This window comes from Danio rerio, chromosome 12, assembly GCF_049306965.1.
Source record: "Danio rerio strain Tuebingen ecotype United States chromosome 12, GRCz12tu, whole genome shotgun sequence".
NCBI lineage: Eukaryota > Metazoa > Chordata > Actinopteri > Cypriniformes > Danionidae > Danio > Danio rerio.
Genome location: NC_133187.1, coordinates 6,497,365 through 6,521,081, shown reverse-complemented (window position 1 = coordinate 6,521,081; position 23,717 = coordinate 6,497,365). Strand labels below are relative to the sequence as shown.

The following is a 23,717-nucleotide window of genomic DNA, read 5'->3' as shown; positions in this document are numbered from 1 at the left end:
TTTGCCAATGTTACATAAAAATTTAATTGATTATTCTTGTTTGTTCTCAGCAGTGTTACTGCAGTTATAAAACTGTAAAACTAAAATCACTTTCGTAGCTGTGGAAAAAGATTAAAAGATCACTGAAATAAATTTTCTATGAATGTACTGAGTTTATGAGCTACGTGTTTGAGTAAAATGTTAATATTTCCTCTATTTTATAAAGGTCTGATAACATTTCTTCCAAATGTAAAAATAAAACATTGTAATGTAGTGTATTTGTTTTCCAGAAAAGTATAAGTGGTAAAAAAACCCACAAATATTTTCATTGTAATTCAGGGTTATTGGTCCAAATATTTAAATATTGAAGTCCCTAAGAAATCAAAACCAACCATACATTTTGTTAGCTCACATTGCTAATTTTGTGATGAAAAATTCATCTGTGCATGTCATAAAGAAAAAAAAAAGTTTGCACTTTCAGCCTGATCTTACGAGGAAAGTTAAGTATTTCACGTTTTGTCAGTTTAGTGGCTACTTTCAGAAGAGTTCAGTACGATTTTAAAAAGGAGGCGTGGCACCCAACCCCACCCCTAACCCCAACCGTCATTGGATGATGAGCAAATCGTAGTAAATTGTACAAATTATATTGTACAAATTCATACAAATTAGCCATTAAATAAAAAAGTTACGAATTGTCGTGTGATTGCGTTGGCCCTTCTAATCTTTAATCAAAATCTGAAAATGCACTTCCTGTTTGTTTTCAGTTATATTGTCAGATTACTTATATTTTAGGAATTGGGCGTGGCTAACATATTTAACCCCACCCCTCCAACTATCAGTTTTGACGGCAAACAGATATGTTAAAGAACAGTTGAAATGCCTACTCTACTATGTCCATTCAGCACTTTAACAAGAAACAAGCCACGCCCACTGTTTTCCCATTTGATAATCGTTTCTCTAGGAACTGCGTCACAATATGGAAACAAATAAAAGTTGAAGCCTCTTGTTTATGGGGACTTTAAACTTTTCTCAAGTTAAAACACTGTAGTTAACCTTTTAATGGCATAGTTTACTTAAATCTGAATAAAACAACATAATTTACTCACACTTGAGTATATAATTTTTTTTCTGTCAGACAAATACAATAGAAGTAGGTTTAAATGTTTTGGTTCTTTCATGCTGGCGATAGTTAGTGACTTTTATTTTAGTGTTTATGGATGTTTCCCAGAGATGGGTTGTGGCTGGACTATCTGCTACGTTAAAAACATGCTGGATAAGTTGGCAGTTCATTCCGCTGTGGCGATCCCAGATTAATAAAGGGACTAAGCCAAAAAGAAAATGAATTAAAAGTGAACTACTTCGTGGGTTATTTTTAGGGACCACATCTATACACTTTATAAAACATGTGTTACCCTCTGCAGCATATGGATTTATTCGATTTTTGAAAACTTCAAAATAAAAGCCACTATCCAACACCATTATACATCATGGAAGAGCCAGGATCAAATTTAATATTATTTTGACTGTGTTCATCTGATAAAAGAGCCATCAAAAATGACTTAAGTGGAAGTAAATTATGGGGTAATTTAGATTTTTTTTAAACGTACATATTCCTTTAACATCATGTAGTCATTGTGAAGTGCTACGAATATGTTTGTACATCTTGGATGAGTATAAACGGGTATTACAATTAAAGAAATGAGGGTTTAATTACGTCAATGTCTGAGAATCCTCCCCGGAAAGCATCACGGTGTTCCTTTGAATCAATTAAAATTCACTTATTAAGTACTTCAAAAGCTTGACGCATTGTTTGCGTTCATCCAACAATTAGATTTAAAAGTTGTTTTTTTTTGGGCTGTTGTTGTTGTTTTTTAATTTGAAATGACTAACGTATCAGGCATGGCAAAAACACCTCTCTCATTGAAACCTAGATGACACACAGGATTTGCGCTCTTTGATCTCGCCACAGGTGCTTAACAAAGCAAGAAACCAATTTTCGATAATTTCACCTGAACGCCACTCATGCGCTTCCAAGCCCACAGAGGTCTAACGTTGAGTGCCGAATCAAAAAGATTCCGAGGCTCTTCATTTGCATATGAAAACTGCTTCATTCAATGAGGTCCGACAATGCTGACACCATATTACCATGTTATACTCAACCGTTTGGCCATATTAGGGAGAGATTTATGGGGGAATATGTCACTAATAGTAGATGATACGGCATGCTTGTTAGTCATATATCAATAAAACATATGATGTAATGAAGATAATGAACATTAATAATTTTTTTAGATCAAATGTGGAATCTGCTAATATTAATGAACAGTGAACTAACATGCATGTGAACATTTCTATTAACCGACAACATTTGAAGATGTTTACTAAAAGCTATAGTAATATTGCGTGTATTTTTTTTAAATAAAATTTTATTTATTTAATAATAATAAATCTAATTTATGTAAATGTAATTTATATAAATTAATTGAATCATATATATGTTTATAGATGGATAGATCTAAACCTACCAATACCTCTTGACTTGTCCCTGACCTATACACATCCTTTTATGTAGTTTTTCAGAAGATATGGTTTATCTAAGAAATGTTTACAATTTTTTTTGTGAATGCAAGAAAGAGCTAATGCATCAGATATCTATTTTTTTTGGCTTGCTTGAAGTTAAAACATTTATATTATGTCTGAAGATTAATGTAAATGTCTGAAAACAATATTGTTTTGTTATATTGACAATTTGTCAATAAAATAAATGTTCAAAATGACTTGTTTTAAATTTGGAGATCTCATTATTGTACAGAATAAAATCAAAATAACGTAACCGCTAAAATTGTAAATCCAGAAAAGCAGAGACTTTGAGGCGTGTAGGCTGAGATTTTTTTTTTAGAAGTGGCTTAGGAAAGAAAGAAAGAAAGAAAGAAAGAAAGAGAAAGAAAGAACTGCATTTGGACTACATTTTAATTGTTAAAATAGTACTAGTAATCAAATGTTTATTATTATTATTGTTGTTGTTGTTATTATTTTTAATAAGCTTTTATTTTAATAATTTTTAAATAATTGCAATTTTTTTCTATTAAATTCATGACAAAATATGTAAAATTACAAACAAGTCAAGCGTTTTTTTAAATTAATAATTTTCAATTAAACATTAAATTTTTTTTTGAATATTTTCTCAGATTCAATAAAATAATGTGTTATACAGTGAATATTTGTCATATGATTTTGGGGATCAGCCTCTGTTTTCTATAGACATTTTTTTTAATGCTTTGAGAAGTTAATTTCTAATAGTTTAATGTCTATTTAAGGAACTTCTAATTAATTAATTATAAAGCATTTGATTGATTGATTGACAATCTTGATTGAAGATTTCCAAAACTAGCCTTATTGCTTTACTTGCAGGGATTAATTGTTCACCTAAAATATTTTTTATTGTAAATTGTTAATTTTTATTTTACACAGACATTAAAGTAATTACAGAGCTTTAAAAAATTTAAGATCAGTTTACTTTGCCTTTTTTTAACTGAAAAACTGGTTACCTAGTGGCGGAAATAAGTATTCAACACGCCATTAATTTTCTCAGAAAACATATTTCTAAAGGTGCTGTTGACTTGAAATTTTCACCAGATGTTGATAACAACCAAAGAAATGCGTATATGAAGAGAAAATACAACTAATTAGTTTACAAATGAAGTTACGGGTAATAAAATGAAATGACACAGGAAAAAAGTATTGAACACATGAAGTAAGGCAGGTGTAGAAAGGCAGTGAAAGCCCAGACAGCAGCTGAAATCTCTCAGTAGTTCTTCAGCAATTCTCTGCTCTTCGTCAGTGTAAATGAATATTAGCTGCTTCAGTCCAGCAAAAGGAATGGGATGCATTAGAAAACAATAAACTACATGAAATCCAACCTGAAGTTTCACACAGAATTTTTAAGACATTTTAAGAATCGATTTGATCAAGTAGTTTTTACCAGATGTCGTATTGGGCATACGAGAATTACACATGGCTTTTTGCTCCAAGGTGAAAACCCCACTCAGTGTTTGTGCTGCAAAACCCCTCTTACTGTAAAACATATTTTACTGGACTGTCCTGCTTTTACTAATTCCAGAAGGACTTTTTATAAAATGAACTCTTTTAAGGACATTTTTGACAAAGTGAAACCAGAAAAGATTTTAGAATTTTTATCATGTATTAACACAAAAAATCTTATTTAATTTATGTTTTATTTTGTTTGTTGATTTTTAAATTGTATATTTATTGTTAAAAGATTCCTGCCATGAAGATAGCCTTGGTTGCTGACATGGCACAAAATAAAAAAAATACATACATGCTTCAGTCCAGCATCTACATTATCGGGAGGATGAAGATGAAAACACGGTGGACGGTGGAGCGAGATAATGATCCAAAACACAGCCAAGGAAACTCTCAAATGCTTTTAGAGAAAGAAAATCAAGCTGTGGAATGGCCCAGCCTAGTCACCTGACCTGAATCCAAAAGAAAATACAAAATAAAGGTCAGTTTATAGACAAAACCCATGGAACCATTAAGAGTTTTACACTTTGTTAAAGTAATTTTTATCTCAAATTGATTTTAGTCAAACATCACACCACTTAACCAACCTACATACTTTAATTTATAACAACAATACAACCATTTATTGGTTAAATTCTAATTCACCATTGGCAGGTTACCTCTTCTTACAGCATCATAGTGTCGTGATCTTGGTTGGAAATCGTGACCAGGAATCTGTACGTCCTGATTGCATCCACTTTTGACCCAATGATATTTCCTGGAGGTCTTTCAACCTTCTTTGTGCTTCTTCTGATTGCTGATATTGTTGTGTTTAATAGCTGTGATGAGACATCCCATACCTTTGAAGGTGTATAGTTCAAGTTGTCCTGTAATGCAATTTCTGTCTTTTTTCAAATCAGACAGTTGAATCTGATCTTTGAAATCTGTTGAAGTAAAGATTTTTTTTTAAATCCTGCTGGTGGAGGTCCAGGTTTGTATTGAGCTGCAGAACAACGTGTGCTGGAACAGGTTTTATCAGCCTTTGAAACGATTCTGTGGTTCAAAATGTTCAATTTCTTTGAGGGATTAAAAGCTATCGAAAGCTATGAAAAAAAGTATTAGGAACTTAATTATTTAGGTGCCACCCTATCTTTTGATGTTTGATTTGAAGTTTTCATGGGGTTTTCAGGACAATATCTCTAATCATAGTAAAGAATGATCAGGAATTAAATGTCATTATCCCCTATAAAACTCACTGCATCATGTTTAATGCTTTACTTTAAAGTCTCCGTTATAAACATGATCATTAATTAAAACTAGAGCTGCACAATGTATAATTTCAGCATCGATATTACAATGTGTGTATCTATAAAAGTCACATCAGATCTGCAATGTTATGTTGGGATTAATAAAACCTTATCAAGCTAATAATAGTTTCTAATAGTGTGAAATACATTTTAATGTATTTTTAAGCCCTGTGACTGATTTCAAGCAAATTTAAAACATTTGGGCACAAGAAACTTTGAAGTTTGTCACTTTACCAAAAATTGTTTATTTATACAATGAAGACTAACACGGTGTTAATTTACATTTGACAATTGCATTTCTGAACCTCATTGCTGTTAGGCTGATAAACTATGGAGCGCTCTTTATTTTATTTTTATTTTTGTTCTATCGTTTTCATCTGTGCTTTATTTCATTTAGCATATTTTTGTATTTTTTGTATGTTTTTTGCAGATGCACTCCCCTAAATTACTTCCCAATAGAGCTCCTTAAGTCATCTTGTGAAATTATATTCAAATTGCTATATATATATATATATATATATAGTAGAAAAATGAATGATTGTCAATGTCAGTTTTTTTTCCAACATTGTGCAGTCCTAATTTCAGAATTTGAAAGGTTTTGATCTGGTTTTATGTAGTATCATAAGCTGTTATTAGTATTTCAAGGTTTACTTGATTGTCCATGCAAACTTTCTAGAAAAATCTTAACTAAAATGCATGTAACAATTATCAGGATGTTGACAAATGCTTATTTGTATGTCAGATAAGCACATATTATTTTGGTTAACCTATCGCATCTTTTTCTCTACATCTCATATCCATCAAATATTATACTGCACAAAAATGCAAATGTTTAAAATGTTTTTCAATGTATTTTCATAAAAGTATTTTCATAAAAAAAACATTTTTGTCTAAACTGCAAAAATGTGATAAAATGGGGACAAAATGGTAATACATGCATTTTATGTGTTCAGTGTACAGCCAATCACAGACACATTATTTTCACAAATTATGTAAATGGGGTGTCATGATGTGATCTTTAGAAAATAACATTTAAAAATGCAAACAAACAGCTTTCACATTGAAAGTACGTATCTGTCTAAATGTCTTTCATATAAAAAAGCTAATATATATATATATATATATATATATATATATATATATATATATATATATATATATATATATATATATATATACAGTACATATTTAAACAAAAGGACTGACATTTTTATGTTATTTACAGACATACAGATTTAGAATATAGAGGAAATCTTTAGGCAGACCCTCGGCACTCCAAACGTCTGCTTTGTTAAAAGACTCGCTATTAAATCATTGTGCTGTAATCCTGTGATGACAGATTTACTGTCAAATTGGCAAAATGCCAATTTATGTGTGTGTGTGTGTGTGTGTGTGTGTGTGTGAACAATCATTGAGTCTAACAGATTCTATTCAACATCCTTTTAGGTTTCAAGTGTTATTACATTAATTATTTAAAACTTTTATAGACGCTTAGATATGATCACATAAATCCTATTAAACCAGTTCTGTCCATATAAACATTCTGAAATATGGCTGAAAAACTATACTGTATCAAACTTGAGTCAGGTAGAATGCTTGTTTTCCACATTAAACAACATCCTCCATGAAGTTCCACAGGGTTCGATATTAGGCCGCTTTCAATTTTAGTCTTCAGTCTAAATAATTATTGTTTAAAAAAATATATATATAGTAGTCTCTTTTAATAAAATTGAACTCAACTCAAATGTAACACCAGTTATTTTATTTGATGAAAGCTTTATCATAAATTTAGTGTCTTAATATACATTGGAAACTTTTTATAAGTTTTTACTTCAGTTTAATCTGTAAAAACCAACCCAGGCTCATTCTGATTATGTAACCCTATATACATTTCTGGAGAGCGGCAAATATGTCCCAAGACGGATGTTTTTTTGCTATTTTTGATTTTGCGAATCTACAATCCAAAGGCCTCTGTGTACGCTTTTTGTACGCTTTTTTTTTTCAAATTTTTCTTACGAGTGCCATTTATGTTCTCGCGTAAATCCACCAGAGTCCGCTGTCGACTGACTGACTGATCAGTCGACTGACCCACCCTTCTCCTTTCCCTAAACCTAACCAATATTGTTTTCAAAAGCACAGATTGACCAGCCCCCACCCACTTCTCTAAACCCAACTGACAGTGTTTTTAAAAGCAATCCGGAAAAAGAAAAGCCCTTGCCTGATTTTTACCACGTTTTCAGATTTTACCTTATTCTTACCCTGTTATGTATTTGTTTATTTAATTTTTTGGCTTCTTTTATTTGTTCTACCCGCTTTCTGGAATAGTTTTTTGGCTGACTCAAACCCTGTTGTCGCTGTCAACGCCTCTCTGGCCCCCTTAACTTGTCGAGTCTTGATGTTCAATTCCGATTTGTTGCCTATATCAGAGTTGTTTGCCTGTCTGTTTACATATTCTTTTAATTGTGATCCATATCCAATTCATGTGTTTACACTTGCCACACAATTTATGACGTCGCGCATGCGTAACGGTGGGGGCATCTGCGCCACACTAGCCACGATGGAAGAAATTGTCTTGCTTTTAGCTCTGCAAAATATGCGAAGTTCGCCCAACTTTCAAATGATTTTGAGCCGGAGAAGGAGGGAAAGGGCCATCATCACAGCTTGAGACTCATCTCACGGGGCAAAAAGGCAGGTCACTTCTGCTGTCGACCACTGACCACTTTCCTCCATGTTTTCCCTGTTGTTGTTTACAGCGTCGGCGTCTCCACACATGATGCTACTTCTACGTCATTAAACCGCGGAGAAGTACCACATTGTCACAAGTTTAAAGACGTACAAAATGGAATGCCTCAATAAATTCGATCTGCCTGTTTACATGATAGTCACATTGTCACATTTCTGATTTATTTCTGATTTGTTTCCACTGAAGAAGGCCTGAAAACCGATCTCTGAATATCCGAATGCATGTGTTTTTGTTGGGTTTACAAGGTCATAGAACAGATCCTATCTGTGTCACTGGCAGTGTAACCGAGGTTTCTGAGTCTCAAGTCGTCTGACGTACATGCCGAGCTACAGGGCAAACTGGTAACAGCGAGAAAGCCGTCCATACTAAGGTAAGCGTTCAGCTGGTAACCATGAATGGGAACGGCATCATACAGCCCCGAACCGTTTGTTTTAAAGGCGAAATGCCATGCATAGTTCTGGCAACATAATCTGCAATCTCCAGAAATGTATATACACTGTAAAAAGTCATTTTGTGGTTTTGTAGATTTCATTAATATTAATATGTACACTTTATTTAATAAAATTAATTTCCTGATTTTAGGGCATTTTTTTTTGCTTTGAAATTAATAAAAAATAATAAAAAATAATCAATTTTATTGTAAGAATTTAGCTATTATTTTTGAATAATTCCAAGAAGAGAAAATATTAATTAAATCCAACGTAATTTTATTATAAAAATTTAGCTGTTATTGTTGAATAATTTCAGTAAGAGAAAATATTAATTAAATCCAACGTGATTAAAATGAGAATTTTCAAAATAGCCACATTAGCCAGGGGCACACAAGTCAGTAGGGCTACGTTTTCAGAATGAACCTATTGAATTTATGGTGTCTTTATAACCATTGGAAACTTTTTATAAACCTACTCTCTAAAAACACTGCAAAGTACATTACAAACAAACACTTGCATATGATGTAAACAATCCAAAACCGCACAAGAGTAGATTACATGTACAGTAAACAAACAATTTGCATATGCTCATCATTAGATCTGCTAAACCGGTTGCCAAATTGCTTCTTGTTTTGTTGTTAGAATGACAAGTACTTCAGCTTGGGTGTGTGTTTTGTTTAGGTAGGTTTGCTTTGTTTGTTTGAATTGCCATTGTTCACAACATTTTTAAGTCCTTTCATGGTAATCAGACACCATTCGGTTGCAGCTGTTGTGAACGAAGGCCGGATTGCAAACCTTTGCTTGGGGACAATTCCTGTCTGACAAGTTTACTTGGTCCTTGACCTTCCAAGATTCCTGGCGTCTCCTCCCAGTCATCACATAACCAGGCTGAACAGTCTGAGTAGCTTCAGCTAATACCTTTCATCTCAGGTGTGATCCTACCAGGGTGAGGCTATAGTATCTCTTCGTCTGTGACACTGCATTTTAGTCACCCAATTCATCGTTGTCTTGACTTGTGCTTCAATAATGACATCAGCATGTAACCGTCAATGTAAATGTTACTGACCATCTGTGGATCTGTTCTGCAAATTGTTAAATCATGTTAAACTTTTTTAAGTTAGTTTAAAAAGCTGGATTACCTTATTTAATAGCATTACTTTTAAAGTTCCACAGGGTTCAGTACTAGGGAGGCCTGTCACAATATTAAAGGGGTGGTCCACAGTGTATATTAAGGCTTGGTTGTGTTTATAAGATGCAAAGCAATGTGTGCTCATGCTTCATTTGTAAAAAATCATTATTTTTTCATATATCTTACTTTAATTATATACTGCTACTCGGCTAACATAAAAATGACTGTCAAATTTCCTAGTTACCCCGAAAGCCGCCCTCAAGAGGCTCTGATTGGTCAGCTAACATAATGTGATGTGATTCATGGATCAGCTCCACATCACCAGAAAGCATCTCTGTTATAACATTACAGTGCAACTGGCCACTCCCCTTCGCTGTGCAGGGTGTATGCGCATAATCTTAAGGGTTTATGACATCATTAACCCGGATGTATTTTTTGTAGTCCCCAAACTTGGTTCGTTGTAGGCTTTGCTAAGCTACAGTAACTCTGTAAAAGCCAACGTCTCCCTTTGCATTGAACTTTGAGCGTCTTACATTCAGAGATGTTGTTTATATTGACACGGATGCACTACACATCAACTAAAGTTTCAAATATGATATTGTAGTGGACCACCCCTTTAATATATCGACTTATCGCACAACACATGAAAATTACCTCAGTCATTTTTGGTGATGAAATATATATCGCCCATACAAAAAAACAACAACAATTCTAGCAACATTTTAGCTGATGCGCAACATCTTTATCTCTATTGGAGGTGTCAGTAAGTACTATAGTATATTTCCATGTGGGTGTCTTGCACTTTTTTTGGTTAACATTTATTATTATTATTTATTTAGGATATGTTTTCACATTCTCATTCAAATGTCTAATCATAAAATTTTTTAAATGACTAATCAAATGAAATATGATAATATTAATATAGAATGAAATAGGAATATGATATAATGCGTTTTTTTGAAGGGTGTACTTGCATTATGATGCTTTAATGTTGTTGTTTTGGCATTATATAATGACTGGCATGAAATGGTTTTAATAATTTAATAATATTTAATAATATGAAAATAATATCATTTATCGCAATATATTTTGCTGCAATGTATCGTACAACAACAAATAGATATCGTGACAGACCTAATACTAGGCCTCTTTGTGGTTTCCGCAAAATGGCATAGCAGGTAATTTAGGAACTCATAGTAATGGGATACATTGTTAGAAACTTTCAAAAGGGAGCAAAAAAACACTTAGACTCCAAAGCAGTTGAAGTTTTTATTAATTTATTTGAATTTACATTTATTTGTATAGTGCTTTTTACAATAATTATTGTTTCAAAATTCAAAAATCATTTCAGCTTTAAAAAAAGGTGCACAATATTGTATTAAATCAAATTAATCCTCAGATTTCTAGTCAACCCATCACTGAGTCTATATATTTACTTGTGTAAAACTGTTCACTTTAAATGTATTCAGTTTTTAAATTAATTTCAGTAATATTATTAACTAATATGAAAATGTTCATACGATTTATGTACAATACAGTTTCTAAAGTAATATTTTCTGTCTTTTAGTAGATATATAAAAGAATTGCTTTGTTAAGCAAATAAGTGGATCTAATTGGATTTGCATTAGAAACATTAAAGTTAAAAAGTTATTATTTTTTATTTCATAAACTAAGTTTTTAGTTACAATACTCCCAAAACCATTTTGTATAAATCCGCAAATTTTTTACAAAATAGGGTATATGCCGAACTACAGTTTCTTCCCATACCGTTAAACTTCCAGTGAACGGTTAATGTGACTTCTTTCCATTTTATATAGTTTCTTTGCAGCATCGTTGTTGTAAGGTAAATAAAATAAAATCAGTTAAGAAGACATTGACATATAGCATTCATTTAGTTGCTCAAGCGTAAAACGAGACAAAAAAGCCATTTACTCACACACGCCCGTCAGAATCGGCAACCTATCGCAGAAGCTCCATTACTAGGTTAAAATAAATGCTCAAATTATAAAGACATAGCAGGGAAAATGTAAATTAATGCAGTGTTTCTTGCACAATCTAATACCTATTTATGTCGGATATCACTCAGCCACGGAGATCGCTGATTTTTAAAGAAAACAAACCTTAAACGTGCCAATTTTGCAATGGTACAGTTCACCGGAAACGCTTAACCCAGGTTACTAGCAAACTAAAAGTCCTTTAGCATACTTCCCATTATACCCTATTCTGTGCAGAAATAGCCAAAATTTTCCGCAGAATCTGTCTGGCCATAGTAATAGCTTTAACTTATTAACTAGTTACAAATAGTTTTAACAGTTAAAGTTATTATATATTATATAACTTTATATAAAGTTAAATAAAGTTTTATATATATATATATATATATATATATATATATATATATATATATATATATATATACACATAGTTAACCTGCAGTTATATAGCATATATGCGATGTCCATGTGTCCATTTTTTAATGAAGTGTATTTGTGTATTAAGTGTTTTACAGCATTATTTGTCGTATGTGTTTGAAAGTTGAAAGTGTAAATCACAATAGTTCCATAGTTGTCAGTTCATTCTATTTGTTTATATTGTTTTTGTATGTTATACTTAAATTTTTAAGGACTTTCAAAAAAAAGTTGTAAGCGCTTAAATTATCAACTGTAAAAAAGAGCAAATTGTGAACCGTTGCATTAAGCAGACATGGCGCAATGACATTTAGCAGACATAGTGCATGTCAGGTCATATGCAAATGTAGCTCTCTGTACAAATTTGCCCTTCAGCAACCTCTTTAAAATGCTCCGAATACATTTAGCAATACTCACTATACTGGAGTCCCACAGGGTTCAGTACTATGCCCATTTTTATATTTTAATTTGCTTATGTTTTGAGCCCCACAGTCCAACTCATGAACTAAAAATCATACGTTTTTTAAATATATATAGACAGTTTTGAGGGATGTAAACAAAAACAATGGTCCCAATGTATTTCCTGTTTTACATTTTTAATTTCTATAACTTTCCAGAATCCAAAAACAGCCACATATTCATAAATAAGGTTATGATTACTGTTTTAACATTTAATTATGATTGAATTGCCTCTTCTTACAGTAATGAAATAGTTTGATAACAAGCAGGAAAAATATTCATGGGCCAATTACATGACCACATTGAAATGGTCTATTGGAACTTTCAGAGGCTGAAAGTTCAAAGGCTTTAATACTGATATTTGTTTGGTGGATAAATCTCACCGCAGGTGCTGTTGTATAATGTCAATTTTTCTAAACGGCATATATTTTTTCAAGAATTGTGTGTTTTGTTAAGTTTGTTAGATTTTGAAGACACTTTTTTTTTCTTGTTTTGTTTTTTATTTTTGTGTGGAAAAGCTTCAATTTTTTTTTGAACCACTGTATTACGTTTAAACTAATCAACATATAACTCTTTTCAATGGCAGTGAAGTACATTTCATGCCACCACATGCAAATTAAGCCCTTAATGATAAACCGTTAAGTGTGTGCGCTCTGTAAAAAATGATATAATCAGTAAGTGATGACAACATATTATGTTAATAACCACTTTAACCAAGTTTATTGTGTTTCTAACTTTTTTTTAATTATTATACAAGTTCTTTTAAGTCAGTTTAAAGTAAATAAACTCATTTATAAGGTCAATTCAACCTAAAAATTTAAGGCAACCAGTATTACTTTTTAACCTTTATTTACATGCTTTTTGCATTTTACATAACTATAACATAGAGAGAGAGAGAGAGAGAGAGAGAGAGAGAGTGAAAAACCCCTAATACAACAATGCATATAAAATACAATACGTAAAAATAATAACCTATGACAGAACAACAGAACGGTAACCTGTATTTTTAAGATAACCAGTATATTATAAGTGCATTTTATTATTTATGTGCATTAAATTTTGTGTTTATCATGAAGTAATTCTAAAAGTTGAAATAAATAATTTTTAAAAACACAATACCTACATCTAAAACATGCCTACAAATTGCCATTTAAGCAACCCCTTACAAATGTTGCTGAGCATTGATGACAGATTCTCATTTTGCCATTAGATGGCAGTCTTGTTTCATTTGTAAAAAATCAAACCATCCTGACAGATCTCTTTCTTAGCATGTCATGCTCTGTTTACCAACAGTAACTTGACTTTAATCTCACATTTAATATATCCTTTCACTCTCGTAATAACCAATCATTATCTTGCATAAACATTAAGTAAATGGGTTTGGAGTTTTAAAAGAAATTCGGATTTGAACATGATTACCTTTGGCTAAAGCATGAATGCTCATTTAATTCCTAGTCAAGCTTCTTCTGTGACAACAGTGGCACCAGCCCAACATTTTGATATATCGGCCGTTCATGTTTGGACCATCTCCATAAAATCAATGTGTTTTGTTAGAAAACAAGTAGACATTGGCATTTCTGTTGCTTAGTTTAACATATTTAGTAGTACAGTAGTGTGTGTGTGTGTGGCTTATATATGGTTGGTGTATGATTCCATAGTGTCAGCATGTCTTTGTCCTTTCACAATCACAGGTCGAACATAAAAAAAGAGGCTAAAATGTGATGAGTGTTGATGTAGTACATCATCAGCACTTTTCCAGGTTGAAACCAATTCTAGCTCCATGTAGTTTCATACCAGTAACTGCTTTTTGTGTTTCAGCCCATATGGATAAACACTAAGTACATGATGTTGTGTGTCAGATAATAGTGCCAAAATCCTCTCAGCACCATGTTATATAACGTTCTGGTCGTTAGCATGGCGCAGACAGACTGAAATAAAGTCTTAGAAAGTCACAATAGCGGGCGTAACATCCAGACTCGCGCAGAGCTATAAATTGTCAGTGAGAGAAAACGTGTTGTATTGCATATTTGATCCCAAAGGCCTGATTCTCATGTTCCTCATGTCTTTTTTTTTCCTTTCTTTGATTTTGAAGCCCATGGCACATTTTGTGGCTTACAAGAAGAGCAGAAAGGGACTTTGAGGCTATAACATTTTTTTTCCTCCTCTCATTTCTCACAGTTTCACCAGAATTAATCAGAAAACCTGCAAGTCCTATGAGAAAGCTGGCAATTTTTTTTATTTGAATTTTTGTTGTCGCGAGAGAATACAGCTTATGTCTTAAAGCACAAAAATACATGCTGTGGTGCCTGGGAAACGCTTCCCTTCAATGAAATATTTCATATTATAGATTTACACTCTAGTGTACTGTAAGCATACAATCTTATCCATAAGTACTTACCAAATTTTGAGCTGTTACAATAAAAACAAACATTTTTATGAAATAGTGTATATATAATAATATGTATATTATTACTAATGCTATTACTTATATATATATATATATATATATATATATATATATATATATATATATATATATATATATATATATATATATATATATATATATATATATATATATATATATATATTGGTTTTTAATGTGTGAGTGTGTATGACCAGGGCCAGACAGATTCTGCACATATTTTTTTGGTATTTATACTGAATAATTTGAAGAGTATGTTAGCTGAACACGTAAGTCAAGAAATGAAAAATTAAAAACTTTCAAACTTTTTTTTTTTTTTTTTTTAAGATTTATGATGCAAATCCTATTAGATCCACTTTTTAGGTAAACAAAGCACTACTAATATACAGGAAACATTAGTTTACACACTGTATGTGAATAAATCAAATACAAATTTGCATATTTCTTAAAAATATTACTAAAATTAATCTAAAAACTGATTAAATATATTAGTTCCACATATTTACATATGGAACTAAACTCAATGATGGGCTAAATAAATCTGTGGAAATCTGTGCATTTCAGTGCACACAGATTTCACGTGGGACTATTTAAGACTTTATATTAGTTATAAATAATTTGACTAATATATTGCATATGTATGTATTTCCAGCCTTAGTGTTGCTCAAATGGTTCTGTTTGATATGCTCATTTTAACATAAGTGTTACATTTACCAATTGTTAAATGATTTAGTATAATTTATTTGAAAATATTTTGTTATTAAATAATAATTAGGATGAAATAATCATGTTATATAATTGTACATGAATATATAAAATAAAATAAAGAAATGTATAAATAAAATAAATTATACACACACACTCACTCACACACATACACACACACACACACACACACACACACACACACACACACACACACACACACACACACATATATATATATATATATATATATATATATATATATATATATATATATATATATATATATATATATATATATATATATAGAGTTCCGGCTTGGCCAGTTGGCATGTTCTCCCCGTGTTGACCCGGGTTTTCTCCGGCTCCCCACAGTCCAAAGACATGTGATACAAGTGAATTAAATTAATTAAATTATGCTTAGTGTGAATGAGTGTGTTTTGGTATTTCCCAGTACTGGGTTGCGGCTGGAAGGGGTTCCTCTGTGTAAAACAAATGCTAGAATAGTTGATGGTTCATTCCGCTGTGGCGACCTCTGAAATAGAGATTAAGTCGAAGAAAAATGAATGAATGAATGAATTATACATAAATATACATTATATACAGATGGACACATGGATAAAACAGTTAATTTATTGATAAAAATAGGTTTTTAATTTTTATCATACAAATCATTTTATACAAATCTAATTTTCTGTATATGTATGAACAAAAAAAAGTTACTGTATTACACAACATACTGCTTTATACTTAATATATAAGTAATACTTAATATATTATAGTTAAAATAGTTTTACTCGTTATAGAAGCACATACATTTATTTTTGTTATTTTGAGTCATTTTAGTAATATACGTTATTTGCCCTACCCGTTTATTAGATGCCAACCAGCATTTTCTACGTTGAACTACTGCCAAGTCAAACAAACATCAGTCATGGACACAATGACATTTTCTCACAGACCTTGTGTGTTGATGTGGGTCCCTCATAAACAATAACCCACATGCGCTGATATAAACACTCGTACGCTGTGTAATTAAGTCTGAGCTCTCTTGCCAACAACATAATGGTCATCACAAGCATTTATTTACCATATTCAACAGACTTAAAATTAGCCTGGATAGGCTTGTATGTATCCGACAGCTGATCATCCAGAAACCAAGCCTGCAAACTTGTTATCATGGTTATGTTCTGACATTGTTTCCTTTCAGCAGTTTGAAATTACAACTGCGCACATAATGCTTTCTTCCCTTCCATTTCAGTTCAGTTTTGTGGCAGTGAAGCCCAGAACACCCTGTAATGCTTTGCTTTGCATGGTCAGGCTTGCTTGCTTTGTCTTTCGGCCAGTTGAAACCACAGAGGTGCAAAGCCAAGTGTATTATGGGTAAACTTTGAGCGCGACCTGCAGGGAAAATGGTAATCAATTCACAGTGTGGCATTGTGTCAGTCATGTCAGAATAGATTATGATTTGACGTATGCCTCGTGTGTGTTTTTGGCCTCCTCTGTAATTATGAGATCTGGTGTGCTTTAATACAGTTAGTACCAGACAGCAGCGCTTATATTAAGTCTGCATGTATGTCATTGATTTAGATATATGAGGATGTTCTCCTTTTATATTCTTGCTTTGAGTAGAATGACTTTTGACTGGCTGCATATTTGTATAGTTTGCTATAGAGTCACATATGTAAATGGGGCTTTCATATTTGACTTTAAAATGACAGTTATCAAAGTAGTGAACTATACAAATATGTAGCCAGTCAATAAGGCTGTATTTTACTTTATACTATTTAAATACCTACCTGCAAAGCTACAGTACTGTTGAAAGTTTTAGGCACGTGTGTAAAAATGCTGTAAAATTTAAAAAATAAAGAGTTTTTGAAGCATTGAGATGTTGCCAAAGTTCTTCTGGATTTATTTTGTCTCTGTTCTGTTTCGTCATGTCATTCAAGAGAGACTGGATAATGATCAGATCAGATCTGTGTGTTGATGATTGGCTGTTGTCAGACAATAATCCCTCCATAATTACAATTAATTATAAAAATAATTGATTTTTCGAATTGACATACTACAGAAAAATATAGAAATAACCGAAATTTGGGCGAAATTACTAGTGGCCTAAAACTTTTACTTTGTACTGTGTGTGTGAGTGTATATACAATTGAAACCAGAAGTTTACATACACTCTAAAAAAAGGAACGTAAACATAAAATATAAACAAAAAATGTCTAAAGGTAAATCATACTGATACTGTTTTAGATCTGTTAGGATTACCTAAGTGATTTACATTTGCTAAATGCCAGAATAATGAGATAATTTTTTGGTCCTACTTTATATTAAGTGGCCTTAACTACTATTTTCTTACATTAAAAAATAAATACAATGTACTTACTGTGTTTATAATGTATTCAAGAACACTTGTGGTGCATATGAGTTGGGATAGAGGTTGGGTTATGAACAGGTTTGATGGTATGGGTAGGTTTAAGGGTGGGTTAAAGTGTAAGGGATGGTCAACAGTGTATTTAAAAATGTAATTACAAAAGTTAATTACAGATGCACGTGTATTTAATCAAGCATAAGTACACAGTAAATATATGTATTAACACAATAAGTACATTGTAACAAACTATAAATTCCTGTGTAAGTACATATTAGTTATGGTAAGTGGGACCAATTTTTGTATTTTTTATTAATTTCTAGACAGTCAAAAATTTACATACATTTCCTTGTTTTTTTTAGCTTTGCTTTTAAACTGTATAACTTTGGTCAAATGTTTTGCGTATCCTTCCACAAGCTTCGTACAATAGTTTGAAGGAATTTCACATTCCTCCTGACAGAATTGGTGTAACTGAGTCAGATTTGTTGGCTGTCTTGCTCGCACAAGCTTTTTCAACTCTGCCCACAAATTTTTTATAGGATTGAGATCAGGGCTTTGTGATGGCCACTCCAAAACATTTAATCTGTTGTCCTTTAAGCACATTTTAACTAATTTGGCCGTATGCTTAGGATCATGGTCTGCTTAGAAGACCCATTTGTGGCCAAGTTTTAATTTCCTGGCTGATGTCTTGACATGTTGCTTCAGTATTTCAACATAATGTTCTTTCTTCATGATGCCATCTATACTGTGAAGTGGACCAGTCCCTCATGTGCAGCCCCACAACATGATGCTGACGCCCCCATACTTCACAGATGGGATGGTGTTCCTAGGCTTGTAAGCGTTCCTCTTTGTCCTCCAAATGTAACACTGGTCATTATGGCCAAACAGTTCAATCTTAGTTTCATCAGACCACAGGACATGTCTCCAACAATTATTCTTTTTCCCAGTGTAATTTAGCAAATTGTAATCTGGCTTTTTTTGTTGATTCTGGCTTGTTGATTTTCTCATGTTGTCACAAAATAAAGCAGTTTAAGGTTTTCCTTAAATACTATATATATATATATATATATATATATATATATATATATATATATATATATATATATATATATATATATATATATATGTTTAACAGAGAAAGGAAATTTTCACAGTATGTCTGTTAATATTTTTTTCTTCTGGAAAAAGTCTTATTTGTTTTATTTTAGCGAGAATAAAAGCAGTTTTTAATTTTTTTTAAGAAACATTTTAAGTTCAATATTATTAGCCCCTTTAAGATATATATATATTTTTTCGATAGTGTACAGAACAAACAAATTAATTAGTCAGAATAATTAACCCTCTTAAATTATTAGCCCCCCTGTATATTTCCTCCCAATTTCTGATTAACAAATGTCCTTAAAATGGTTTTAAAAGAGTTTAATAAAACAAGTTTTAAAAGAATGTAAAAAACAACATCAGATCACTGCTACACAGAAAGACACTACATGTTCAATACAAAAATACTTAGTACATAAGAAAAACAATAGATATAATCAACAATAGGCATAACCAACACTTGTCGAACAAGGAGAAAAATTTACTTATATCTATTTTTTAAAGCTGTATTAACTAAGATTAAAGTCCTGACCATTACACTGAATAACCTTTTTGCTGAAATAAGTGTACTTCTAATGTGCGACAAAGGATTATTAAAACATAATGACCTAAAATATTTTTGACAACAGTAAGCTGCAGTTACCAGTTACTGATTTCAGTGTTAGTGACTAGTGTTACCTATATATTGTTGCAGTGTTTGCCTTGCTGCTGGGTGGATGTTGCTATGGACTGTTTAGTCTATTATATTAAGCCTGCATGTATGTCACAGATTAATATTTGATTTATACGCTGTCATTTTACATATACATGTCATATGTCGAACAATTATATAGCCATTTCATGAAATACAGCAAATAATACTTCACTTGTCTCTACTTTAACAAGGGGGTGGAGCAAGTAAGTAACCTTTAAAACTATGCATCATTTTGAGAACTTTCGGATAATATATAGACACACTCTTAAACACCAATTTCTTTTTTCTTTCATTATAAGACAGGTTTCAAAGTGTATGATAATATATGTGTTACCGGCCATGTTTGAAATCCCAGTATTGTATAGATTGCCTAGGAAATGTATAGATTGCCTAATGGTTTTAGGCAAAGTATGAAATATCAGTTTTTTTTGTAAAGATTTTGCATACTTATTCAATACAATTCCTCTGTATTCTATAGAATGACACGTTTCATTTAGGTTAAGTGTCAGAAAAACACAACAATAACAAAAAAACTTCATTGATCATTACATATTTTAAAGTGAAATAAAGCATATAATGTTTGGAATAACAACGGCAGCGGAACTGAGATTGAAGTATTTGTTACAATGTTGTCTGTGATGTGGTAGTTGAACCTCACACGCACTACGCTGTCTTACAGTGACGTTCAACACTCACATGCTTTGATTGCCATCATCAAACAATGACCAAAGCATCACCGCCAACATACATAGTTTGCACACTATATGCCTAGACAATGTATAAAGTAGCAAATAGCAATCATTTTATTCTTTGACATTCGATTTTAGGCATTCTATACCAGGGGTGTCCAAACTCAATTCAGGAGGGCCGGTGTCCTGCTGAGTTTAGCTCCAACTTGCTTTAACACACCTGCCTGGAAGTTTCTAGTATATCTATTAAGACCTTGATTAGCTGGTTCAGGTGTGTTTGATTAGGGTTGGAGCTAAACTCTCCAGGACACCAGCCCTCCTGGACCGAGTTTGGACACCCTTTGTATATATATTTCCTAGGCATATAGCCGGATATCACACATTGCCAGTAACATATATATTTTCTCGTACAACAGAGTTGAAAAGTTAATAAATGCCCATAATATTAGTACAAATGTAAAAGAACAACAACAATTAAAAAATCTGTGTATTATTGTTATTTGTTGCTGTTTTTGTACATTTTTGACCCTATATCAGATTTTTTCAGAATTCTTTGATGTTTAAAAAAAGTTAGAAATAATACAGAATTTCATTTAAATAGAAATTTTCATATATTTTTGACCAATTGTGAATAATTTAGATTTCACCACAAACTTTTAATCTGCATTGAATCATGGTTTCCCCAAAATTTTTATCAGCAAAGTTTTAAGAATATTTTTATGTAATGAGGATTATAAAACTTTTGAAGTAATAAAGCTCTAATAATTAAATTATAATAATAATAATAATGAATAATTATGAAGTAACAATTAACATATTAAAAAAGTTATTTTAATTTCGAATAATATTTCAAAACATGTATATCGTTTATGAAATATACACAGTAAAAATAAAATATGTTTAACAACTGTTAGTTTCCATGTCTTCCTTTTATTTACGGCTGTTAATTGCATTATGGGATGTTGATCTCTGCTTTGTCGACTTTTAATGTTGAAATTTCAACTTTACAATTTAACAAAGTTACTTTTATTGACATTTTAGTAGTTTGAAATGATATAACATATAAGAAATAAAGAGAAGAAGTCTGTAAAATAACTGAAAATATGATAGCAGTTTATTACAAGGTTTTTGTAGCATGATATACAACCTCAACCCAGACAATATATCATTTTAAACTTAAAAATGTCAATAAAAGTAACTTTTTGCAACTTTTCAAGGTCAAAAGTTGTTGAAAGATAGATCAAGGTCCTCATAATGCAATTCAAAAGCAGAAGTTAACACATGAAACATAAAATATAGAAAGCTAATCGGACTGAAGTCATTATCGAACTAAACAGAAATAGAATTATGACATGTGGAGTATTTCTATGTTAGTGGCATTATTAAAGTGCAGTACAGGCATGTAAACTGTAAAAAGTATTACCATTTTGTAGAACTTTCCGAATTTGACATGTTTTACTGTAAAATAAATTCCACATGTTTTTATTTTGGGTGAGGTAGTGGCGCAGTAGGTAGTGCTGTTGCCTCACAGCAAGAAGGTCGCTGGGTTGCTGGTTCGAACCTCGGCTCAGTTGGCGTTTCTGTGTGGAGTTTGCATGTTCTCCCTGCCTTCGCGTGGGTTTCCTCCGGATGCTCCGGTTACCCCCACAGTCCAAAGACATGCCGTACAGGTGAATTGGGTTGGCTAAATTGTCTGTAGTGTCTGAGTGTGTGTGTGAATGTGTGTATGGATGTTTCCCAATTGAATTGGGTTGGCTAAATTGTCTGTAGTGTCTGAGTGTGTGTGTGAATGTGTGTATGGATGTTTCCCAAAGATGGGTTGCGGCTGGAAGGGCATCCGCTGTGTAAAAAACTTGCTAGATAAGTTGGCGGTTCATTCCGCTGTGGCGACCCCGGATTAATAAAGGGACTAAGCCAACAAGAAAATGAATGAATGAATGAATGAATGAATGAATGAATGTATGAATGTTTTTATTTTACAATTTTTTTTTCCGTCTATTTACGGTTGTTAATTGCATTACGGGATGTTGATCTCTGCTTTGTCGACTTTTAATGTTGGAAATTCAAGTTTACAATTTAACAAAGTGACTTTTATTGACATTTTAGTAGTTTGAAATTATATAACGTATAAGAAATAATAACGGGAAATAAGTCTGTAAAATAACTAAAAATATGATGGCAGTTTAATACAAGGTTTTTGTAGCATGATATATGATATACAACACCAACCCAGACAATATACTGTATCACTTTAAACTATTAAAAATGTCAATAAAAGTCACTTTTTGCAACTTTTCAAGGTCAAAAGTTGTTGAAAGATAGATCAAGGTCCTCATAATGCAATTCAAAAGCAGAAGGAAACGCATGAATCATAAAATAAAGAAAGCTAATCGGACTGAAGTCATTATCGAATTAAACAGAAATAGAATTATGAAATGTGGGGTATTTCTATGTTAGTGGCATTATTGAAGTGCAGTACAGGCATGTAAAGTGTAAAAAATTAAGTATTAACATTTTGTAGAACTTTCCGAATTTGACATGTTTCACTGTAAAAGAAATTCCACATGTTTTTATGTCGGGTGAGGCAGTGGCGCAGTAGGTAGTGCTGTCGCCTCACAGCAAGAAGGTCGCTGGGTTGCTGGTTCGAACCTCGGCTCAGTTGGCGTTTCTGTGTGGAGTTTGCATGTTCTCCCTGCCTTTGTGTGGGTTTCCTCCGGATGCTCTGGTTACCCCCACAGTCCAAAGACATGCAGTACAGGTGAATTGGGTTGGCTAAATTGTCTGTAGTGTATGAGTGTGTGTGTGAATGTGTGTAAGGATGTTTCCCAAAGATGGGTTGCCGCTGGAAGGGCATCCGCTGCGTTAAAAACTTACTAGATAAGTTGGCGGTTCATTCCGCTGTGGCGACCCCGGATTAATAAAGGGACTAAGCCGACAAGAAAATGAATGAATGAATGAATGAATGAATGAATGAATGAATGAATGTATGAATGTTTTTATTTTACAATTTTTTTTTCCGTCTATTTACGGTTGTTAATTGCATTACGGTATGTTGATCTCTGCTTTGTCGACTTTTAATGTTGGAAATTCAAGTTTACAATTTAACAAAGTGACTTTTATTGACATTTTAGTAGTTTGAAATTATATAACGTATAAGAAATAATAACGGGAAATAAGTCTGTAAAATAACTAAAAATATGATGGCAGTTTAATACAAGGTTTTTGTAGCATGATATATGATATACAACACCAA

At 32.2% G+C, this 23,717-nt stretch overlaps 1 protein-coding gene across 1 annotated transcript in view; it reads left to right on the top strand.

The window, feature by feature from the left end:
* Positions 1-23,717, top strand: part of g6pc1a.1 (glucose-6-phosphatase catalytic subunit 1a, tandem duplicate 1) — a 210,142-nt gene that overhangs the window by 63,637 nt on the left and 122,788 nt on the right. The gene's annotated exons all lie outside the window — the stretch shown is intronic.